The 9,606-nt window shown below is 34.8% G+C and overlaps 1 pseudogene; it reads right to left on the reverse strand.

The window, feature by feature from the left end:
• Positions 1–8,814: 8,814 nt before the first annotated feature.
• LOC118602404 lies at positions 8,815–8,933 on the reverse strand (annotated as a pseudogene).
• Between the last annotated feature and the right edge of the window lie 673 nt (positions 8,934–9,606).

Consider the following 9,606-nt stretch of genomic DNA (forward strand, 5'->3'; position numbering starts at 1 on the left):
GAGATCAGAAAGAGTTGGAAGGAAAAGCAGAAAAAATCCTGATGAGGACCATTATGAAAGCATGCAATTCCTACCTCAGTCCTGAGATTAAAATTCATAAGTCTACTAGGTAATTCTCAAGGAAGTTTGGGAATTTATGGGCAGAAGAGACTTGTATCCTGTTTGTTTTCTGAAATTCTGAGCAACAGCCTCCCCCAGGCCTTCCGCACATCACAATGTATGGGAACAATAGAGTAGAGAGGGCTGTGGGGCACATAACTGCTGGAGTGGGAATTTATCACTCTGAGGAAGAACTAATGAGTTTCTGATGTTTCTCTTAAGGAGAGGAGAGAAAGACTGTATTTTCATATTGTACCATGGGCAGCACCCAGAATAACATGGAGAGTTAGGTGGCAGCTTTGAGAGATCTCATGATTGTGTAAGTGTGTGCTGTCAGACGATGCAGAAAGGAAAGAAAAAAAATTGATAATGAAACGAGGATGAGTGCTTGATTGTGCAGTGAGTTGAGGAGAGACATAAGAATTAAATACAATCATGTGTTCATCTCATGTGATGTAAATTTGGAAAACTATTGGCTTTGCAAAGACCAGACTCATCTCTCTAATGTAATGCCAACTCATACAGAACAAGAAGGGGAAAAAAACCTTAAGAACTTTCAACTTTAGATTAAATGTTTTACAATGAGGGGAATTTTTATTGTTAATTTAAAGGTCAACATCTAGGAGAATTGCATTTAATTTTAAAATATAGAAGAGAAACCAAAAAATATTCTTAAAAAAATTATTTATGGAGAACTGGAATGAGGAGAAAAAGTCAAAATATCAGAATTGTTCATATTAAAAAAGGCTACTCAGCAATAAACCAGTAAGAAAGTAAGTTAATAAATAATTATTTTAAATACAAGTAGGTCATTAATTAAGTTATACCTTGTATTATTTAGCTTATATATTATAAGAAAAACAATATCAATGAAGCCACTAGAAATTACAAAGAACTAACATGGTGATACTTATAAAAATATCTTATTGGAAATTAACTTGTATGACATGAATAATATCAAAAAGATTTTAAATGTATCCAGAAGCTACATTGATCTTAATTCTCAATTCTCTGACTTCCCTTCTAGTCACTTTCTACAGGAATCACTGAAACGATGACTTGTTTGCATGATCCATCCACTCCTACTGGTTGTTTTAGTTGTCATCTATCATATTGATAATTATTTGATTTTCAACAAATACTATGTATTCTTATTTTTCTGTTTATAGATTGCTTTTATGTCCTTTAGTCAGAGACCAGTTGAACCATAAGATATAAAACTCTGGAGATCTTACATTTAAAAACTGTAAGAGAATTGCCTCCAGAATTCTGTTATTCATTGATAAACACAAATTATATCAAGAGAAAAAATGCCAATCCTAATATGAAGAGCTTGAGGAACCAGATGTGGGATGAAAATTGAATTACCTATTTTTCCATAATATTTTTCATTACATGAAAAAGCCAGACAGTAATTAGTTATATAAGTATTATATTATTTTTCGAGAGGCCAATATGTGAATCCAATTATATTCTTTGTAGTGAGGGTCAATAAAAGGCAATAAGGCTCTTTCCATTATGGTTCAAGGGTTAACTTCCTTTGTTCTTTCAGTTATTAAATTGCATAAAAATAAACCAATGTCAGAATATTTTGAAATCCATTATCTATAGTAGTCTGTGATTTCTAATAATACTATTAATTTTATTTTGGATGACTGGTTTTGGATAGTCCGCTGTGTATGCTCTTTTCTTGGACAAGACCTTCCCTTCTTTTGGCAGGACATGAGCAAGGTTATAAAAGTTTTTAAAACTTTAAATTTTTCTTGGAGACCATACATCCATTATTACTCTTTAAAAACAGATTATACGCATTCCTGAAACTCTTTAGATCAGAGAAGTAAAAAAGTAATAATAATAATTCCATGTTAACAACATAGATCTCTATGACTCAGTGAGAGCAGTCCTAAGAGGGACATTCATAGCAATATAGGTAGGCTTATATGAAGAAATAAAAATCTCAGCTAAACAATTTAATTTTAAACTAAAGGAAATAGAAAAGGAAGAGCAAAAAAAGCCCAAAGTGAGTAGAAGGAAAGAAATAATAAAGATCAGAGTAGAATAAACAAAATAAGAGTCTAAAAAATATACAAAATATCAATGAAACCAAAAGCTGATTTTAAGCCTTTAATCAAACTCATCAAGAAAAAGAAGAGAGAGAGAGAGAATTCAAATAAATAAAATCAGAAATGAAAGAAAAGTGACAACTGACACCAGAAAATGTAAAGGATTATAAGAAAATGCCACAAGCAATTATATGCCAAAAATCTGAAAGAAATATATAAATTATTAGAAACATACACTTTTTCAAGACTGAATCAAGAAGAAACAGAAAATCAAAACTGATCGATTAATAATGAAATCAAATCAGCAATCAAAAAACTCTCAACAAATAAAAGTCCTGGCCTAGATGACTTATATGTGGAATCTAAAGAACAAACTAAAAGAACAAACACAACAGAAGCAAACTCATAGATACAGAGAACATTTTGATGGTTGCCAGATCAGAAGAGGTTTGAAGGGATGGAGAAAAAAGAGAGATTATTAAGCAGTAAAAATTGGTACTTAAAAAATAGACACAGGGAATATAGTCAATAATATTGTAAAAACTAAGTATAGTGCCAGATGGGTACTAGGCTAATCAGGGTAATCACTTTGTAAATTATACAAATGTCTAACCACTGTTCTGTACACCTGAAACTAATATAAAATAATATTGAATATCAATTATAATTGAAAAATAAAGAAAATATTTAAAAAGAAGTGTACTTATACATGCATACTTGTGAATCCAGCTGACCATTTGCTTCTAACAAAGAATGTTTTTGTGCTTCCTCTTTGCTTGTAAAATCCACTCGATTTTGCAAATTGGTCTCTATCTCACTCCTCTTCTTGCTCTTCCTCTCTTACCCTCCTAAATAAGCCAGTAATAACTCTTTCATATGTTTCAGTCATTACAGTTTTGTTATAAACATTGTCAGCGGAAAATAGTGAATACTAGTTTTTCTCTGTTTATGTGTATTAGATTTTCTCACTGCTAATTTTATCAGTTTGGGATGGATATTTGATAAGGAATAGTAAAAAGAGAAGATGTGGGGTATAATCATGAAACAAAGTTATTTATAAATCAATCAAAATTAGCAAAGGAAAATTTTTTGTATTCCTATTTTGACTTTGAAGGATTAGAATTATTCTATCACCAAACTAAGAATATACCTTTACCGTCTCTAGATGGGATTACAGTGGTGATATTGTCCTAACTCAGCCCTTGGTATTTACAAATACTTCATTAACTGAGGACTGTCACCATGTTGAAAGATCAGAATTACAGAAGCAAATTTATATCACTTTCATGCCCAAAACAGTGGTAGGTATTGTGTGGTTGTACAAAGATTTTATTAAAAAACACCAAGATAAATAACTCTGGAGACCCAACAAAGAGACAGGTGATTACAATCAAGATGAAAACACAATTCGGAAGCATTTCCTACTTTAATCATTAAAGGGATTGTGGTGTTCTGGCTGTGATAAGAAACCTCTTTCTGCTAAGAAGAGAAAAGGGGGGAACGTTAGGGGGTCAGCATATTAACTATCTCATGGGCTTATTCCAGTAAGTGAATTCTTTTATAAGATTCTTCATGTCAGGAAAGCTATTATTTAAATTTAAATATAGAAAATGGAAGTTTTAAGGATATTATGTTCTATAATATAGAGCTATCATGATTTACAACTTCAAATTTAAATAGCTAATTTTTAATATATATATACTTATTTTAGAAATAATTATAAATCTGTTGAAAATAAGTCATACACACATAATAACTAGGCTTGTTTCCATAGTCAATATAGTTAAAATGACAATTGCTTCTTAGAAATGGTTAATATTCTTCTAATAGAGTTTAAAATAACAGTTTGTCCCCAAATTTTTAAAAATGTTATTAAATTTAAGATAATGCTAGAAGTAAAATTTAGACGTACCACATGTAACAATTATTTAAAATTCTAATATAAAAAAGTTATTATGAATATTTTATTTGAGTGGTTTTAAAAATCAAGGTTATTAAAAATCTGCTGTAAATATAAATATAATATTCTTATCATTTTAAAGATAATATGATTTTTATAATTTGAGAATACTTTTTGAACAATCACTAAACCTAGTTAAAATGGAGGTCACACTGCATTACAGTAATTTTATCTTGAACATAGGTTTTGATGACCTATTTTAAGAATAGCAATATATTTTTAAAATATATATCAATATATTTAAGTATATATAGTTGACGTACACTCTTATATTGGTTACGTTTATTTCAGGTGTCCAATACAGTGATTTGGCATTTTTATACCATATAATGTGATCACACACAAATTCTAGTAATCATCTGTCACCGTGCAAACTTATCACAATGTTATTGACTATATTTCCCTTTCCTTTTTTACACATGCCCCACCAGCACCATTCCGGTAACCATCCTCTTGGTCTCTGTTTCTATAAGTCTGTTTTCATTTTGTTTGTTTTGTTTTGTTTTACATTCCACATGAGTTAAGCTATATGGTATTTGTTTTCTCTGCCTGACTTATTTCACTTAGCGTAATACTCTCTAGATCAACTATGTTGTTGCAAATGGCAAGATTTTCTTATTTTACATTGCTGCATAATATTCCACTGTGTGTATATATCATTTCTTTATCCATTTATCTATAAGTGAACATTTAGTTTGCTTCCATATCTTGGCTATTGTAAATAATGTTGTAATGAACATACATCTTTTCAAATTAGTGTTTTTATTTAACTCAAGAAGAATTGCTGGGTTGTGTGGTATACTTGTTTTTAGTTTTTTGAGGAATCTCCATATTTTTCATAGCGGCCTAACCAGTTTGCGGTCCCTTTTTTCCACATCTTTACCAACACATGTTGTTTTTTGACTTTTTGATAATAGCCATTCTGACTGGTGTGGCTGTGTTTCATTGTCACTTTGATTGTCTTTCCTTGATAATTAGTGATGTTGTATATTTTTTCATATGTTTGTGGGCCATCTGTATGTCTTTTTGGAAACACGTCTTTTCATATTCTCTGCCCATTTTTGGATAGGATTATTTATTTATTTATCTATTTTTGTTATAGAGTTGTATGAGTTTATTTTCTTCAATTATAGTTGACATGCAGTATCATATTAGTTTCAGCTGTACAACACAGTAATTAGACATTTATATAACTTATGAAGTGATGACTCTTAAACCCAGTACCCATCTGACACCATACATAGTTATTACAATACTACTGACTATATTCCCCAGGATATACTTTACATCCCATTATTATTTTGTAACTACCAATTTGTATCTCTTAATCTCATCCCTCTTCACCTATTTCTCCACCTCCAATTGACGACCATCAGAATGCTCTGTATCTATGAGCTTGTTACTGTTGTTTTCATTTATCTTGTTCTCTATATTCTACATATGACATTTATCTTTCTTGTCTGACTTATTCCACTTAGCACAATACTCTCCAGGTCCACCCATGTTGTTGCAGATGGCAAGATTTCATCTTTTTTATGGCTGAGTAATATTCCATTGTATGGATATGCCACCTCTTCTTTATCCATTCATTCATCAATGGACACCCAGGATGCCTCCATATCTTGGCTACTATAAATAATGTTGCAATGGACATATGGATTCACTTGTCTCTTTGAAATAGAATTTTGGGTTTCTTTAAATAAATACCCAGAAGTGGGATATAGTCATCCTTCTTTGTTTCTTGTTATAGCCTTTGTTTTAAAGTCTATTTTGTCTGGTATAAGTATTGCTACCCTAGCTTTTCTTTCTTTTTTCTTTGTCTTTCGTGCTTCTCTTTCTTCTTTCTGTCTTTGTGTATTGGGTTCGTTGCGTGTGTTCTTCTGATTCTTGTACTTCTTTCATTTCATTCCTCTTACTTCCTTCCTTCCTCCTTACTCCTTCCTTCCTTCCTTCCTTCCTTATTTCTTTCTTTCTTTCTTCTTTCTTTCTTTTTCTTTTCCCTTTCTTTCTTTCTTTCTTTCTTTCTTTCTTTCAGGGGAGAGGGTGTTTTCATTTTTATGACACATTCATTCCTTTGTTTTAAGTTTGTGTTTGTCTTTCAGTCAATCTGAAGTGGATCTCTTGTAGGCAACATATTTTTCTATTGGAGCATTTTAATACATTTATGTTTAAAGTAATTGTTGCTAGATATGTAGTTACCGTCATTTTATTATTCATATTTTTTATCTTTTTTTCTTTTTTCCTTTTTTTTTTTTTTTTAGTCTGGAAAGCTCTTTACCTGTCCTTTGATTCTAAACGATGGCTTCGCTGGTTAGAGTCATCTTGGTTGTAGATCCTTGTTTTTCATCACTGTAAATATTTCTTGCCAATCCCTTCTGGTCAGGAAAATTTCTGTTGAGAAATCTCCTGCCATCTTATGGGAGCTTCCTTGTACATAACTAACGGCTTTTCTCTTGTTGCTTTTAAGATTCTCTCTTTGCCTTTAACCTTTGGCATTTTAATGCTGGTGTGTCTTTGTGTGGACCTCTTTGGGTTTCTCTTCTTTGGGAGTCTCTGCACTTCTTGGGATTGTAGGTCTATTTCTTTTATCAGTTTATGAAAGTTTTCAGTCATTATTTCTTAAAATACGTTTTAAATTTCTTGTTTTCTCTCTTCTCCTTCTAGATCCCTATGATGGGAATGTAGGGATGCTTGAGGTTGTCCCAGAGGCCCCTTAAACCATCCTTATTGTTTGGATTCTTTTTGTCTTTGTTCTGATTGGATGTTTTCTGCTACCTTATCTTCCAAATCACTGATTCGGTTTTCCACTTCATCTAATCTACTGTTAATTCTTTCTAAGGTACTTACTCCTCATATCAGTTATTGTATTCTTCGTTTCAGGCTGGCTCTTTTTATAATTTCTATCTTCACTTTTATGTTTTCTATCTCTTCTTAAAGTTCTCATTGAGTTCATCTACTCTTCCCTTAAATTCATTGATCATCCTCATAACAAGTTTTTTGAACTCTGCATTTGATAAATTGCTTGTCTCCATTTGTTTAATTATTTTTCTAGAGATTTCCTCTCTTTTTTCCATTTGGAATATGTTTCCTTCTTCCAATTTTGACTTCCTACTTATGTTTGTTTTATGTGGTAGGTAGGGCTGCTATGTCTCCTGGTCTTAGTAGAGTGGCCTATGTAGTAGGTGTGCTATAGATCAGTGTCACAGTTTCCTGGTCCCTTGTATGAGCTGTATTTGCCCTCCTATTATAGTTAAGCTTTGGTTGCTGTTTGCTCCTCAGTGAGAAGGATTGACCCTTGGCCATGACTATTGGAGGAGGTGTCGTGTAGGGGCTGACCCTACAGAGCATGATTCATTTTAGCGGGGCTCTAGTGCCTTCCCTCTGTGCCCTTCGGGTGTGTCATCCTCATATGTGATCCAATTGATTCTCCAGCTCAGACCAAAGCCAGGCACTAGGTGTGCAGGCTAGTGCCTTCTAGGAGAGGCTGTGCTGAAGATCAAGTTTAAATGCAACCTGTGCTCTGCCTGGGGCCACCTGGTATAAGCCACCAAGCAATCCACAGATGACTACCACCTACACTGGCCTTGGATGTGCCTCTAGAGGCTAAGCTGCAAACTGAGGCCTGTTGCTGTTGTTGCAGGGTTTGGGACTGCTTACGAAGAAGTATGGCATATGCCGAGGTCAGATGTTGCTTGTTTAGGTTTTGAGAACCTTTGCGAGATTTTAATAAAACTCACAGCATGAGTCAAGACAGGCTGTTTGTATGGAAAATCTACCAGAATTAGCTTGAGTGAGCACCCAAGTTGGGAGAGGTGGGTTCTCAGGGAATGATCAGAGCAGGATAATTAACGTTGGCTACAGTAATGGAAACTCATTTATGATGCCTGTCTAGGTTGATGAGCTAAGTGGGGAGGGCTAAAAAAAGAAACAATGCTCTCTGCCAGCACTTCTGTCTGGGAGAAAGCTGCCCTCCAGCCCTCACGCTGAAACCAGACAACTGTTACTCCCCATATGTCCCGGTACCTTTTGTGCTACTCCTCCAGCGCTGAAGCTCTGAGCAAGTGAGTGTGTTAGTAAGTCCATGGGCTGGCTCCTTAAGAGGAAAGTCTGAGACTCCATCAGCCCTCTATCTCACTCAGCCATTATCTCTACTGGTTTTCACATCCAGAAGTTGTGGAGACTTCCCTTCCTGTTGCTGGAATTCTGGGCTTTGGAGCCTAGTGTGAGGCTGGGAAGTCTCACTCTTCTAGGGGAATTTTCACAGCCAAGATATTTCTCTTAATTCTCAAATGCCACTTGTGGGTGTGGGCACCACTCATTTTATGTCTCTGCCTCTCCTACCAGTCTCAAGGTGGTGTCTTCCGTGTGTCCCCAGTTGTAGGACTTCTGTTCAGCTGGACTTCAGGTAACTCCTAATGATGGCTATTCTGTAGTTTAGTTGTAAATGTGATGTGGTTGTGAGAGAGGCAAGCACAGTGTTTACCTACTCCACCATGTTGACTGCATATGAGTTTCTTACGTATTTTGGATAATAACCACTTATCAGATATGTCATTTGCAAATATATTCTCCCATTCAATGGGGGTTGTTTTTCTTTTTTTTTTAGGTGAGGCACTCCTTGGTTGACCTCACAGATTACAAGGATCTTGTCAGCTCGCGATCCCTTATTTATTTTATTTTTAAAAATTTTTATGGCTACAGCACCTGGTCTTTCTAGGTGGTCTCCCATCCAAGTACTAACCAGGCCCCACCCTGCTTAGCTTCCGAGATCAGACAGGATCAGGCCTGTTCATGGTGGCATGGCTGTAGACTCCTTTTTTGTTTTGTTAAAGCCTTCCTTTGCTATGTAGAAACTTTTTAGTTTAATATAGTTTAATAAACTTTTTAGTTTAATATGTGTTTATTTTAGCTTTTCTTTCCCTTGCTTGAGGAGACATGTCTAAAAGGATATTACTTAGATTGATGTCAGATAGTTTACTTCATGCTTTCTTCTAGGATTATCAGGCCTTACTTTAAATCTTTAACCAATTTTGAGTTTGTTTTTGTATATAGTACAAGAGAGCAACCCATTTTCGTTGTGTTTTTTGCATGTATCTGTTATCTGCAGTCAAAATAGGGGTTGGGCAGGGCTACTCTGCATGCCTGCCTCACTCTGCCCATTCTCTGGGTGAGGCAAGATTATGTGCATCTACAGCTTTTGGAAGTTTTGAACTTTTGCATAGTCACATGACCAGCAGCACCCCGTCCATGCCACACTGGGTATCATGGCATGTGAGCACCAAAAAGTCCTTTTAACCCTGCACCTTCCTTGTACTGGGCAGCTCTTCTTGTGCATGTGGTGGTGGCCCACTATCTCCATACTTTCCCTGGACCAGAAAGTCCTGCCTGTGGGTATCACAGTGTTTTGTTAGCTTCCCACTCTTTTTAGGAGGGAGAGTCCTACATTAGCACACGGTAGTACTCCACTATCTCCACAGTTTCTCT

This window comes from Rousettus aegyptiacus, unplaced genomic scaffold, assembly GCF_014176215.1.
Source record: "Rousettus aegyptiacus isolate mRouAeg1 unplaced genomic scaffold, mRouAeg1.p scaffold_m13_p_4, whole genome shotgun sequence".
In the NCBI taxonomy this organism is placed as follows: Eukaryota; Metazoa; Chordata; class Mammalia; order Chiroptera; family Pteropodidae; genus Rousettus; species Rousettus aegyptiacus.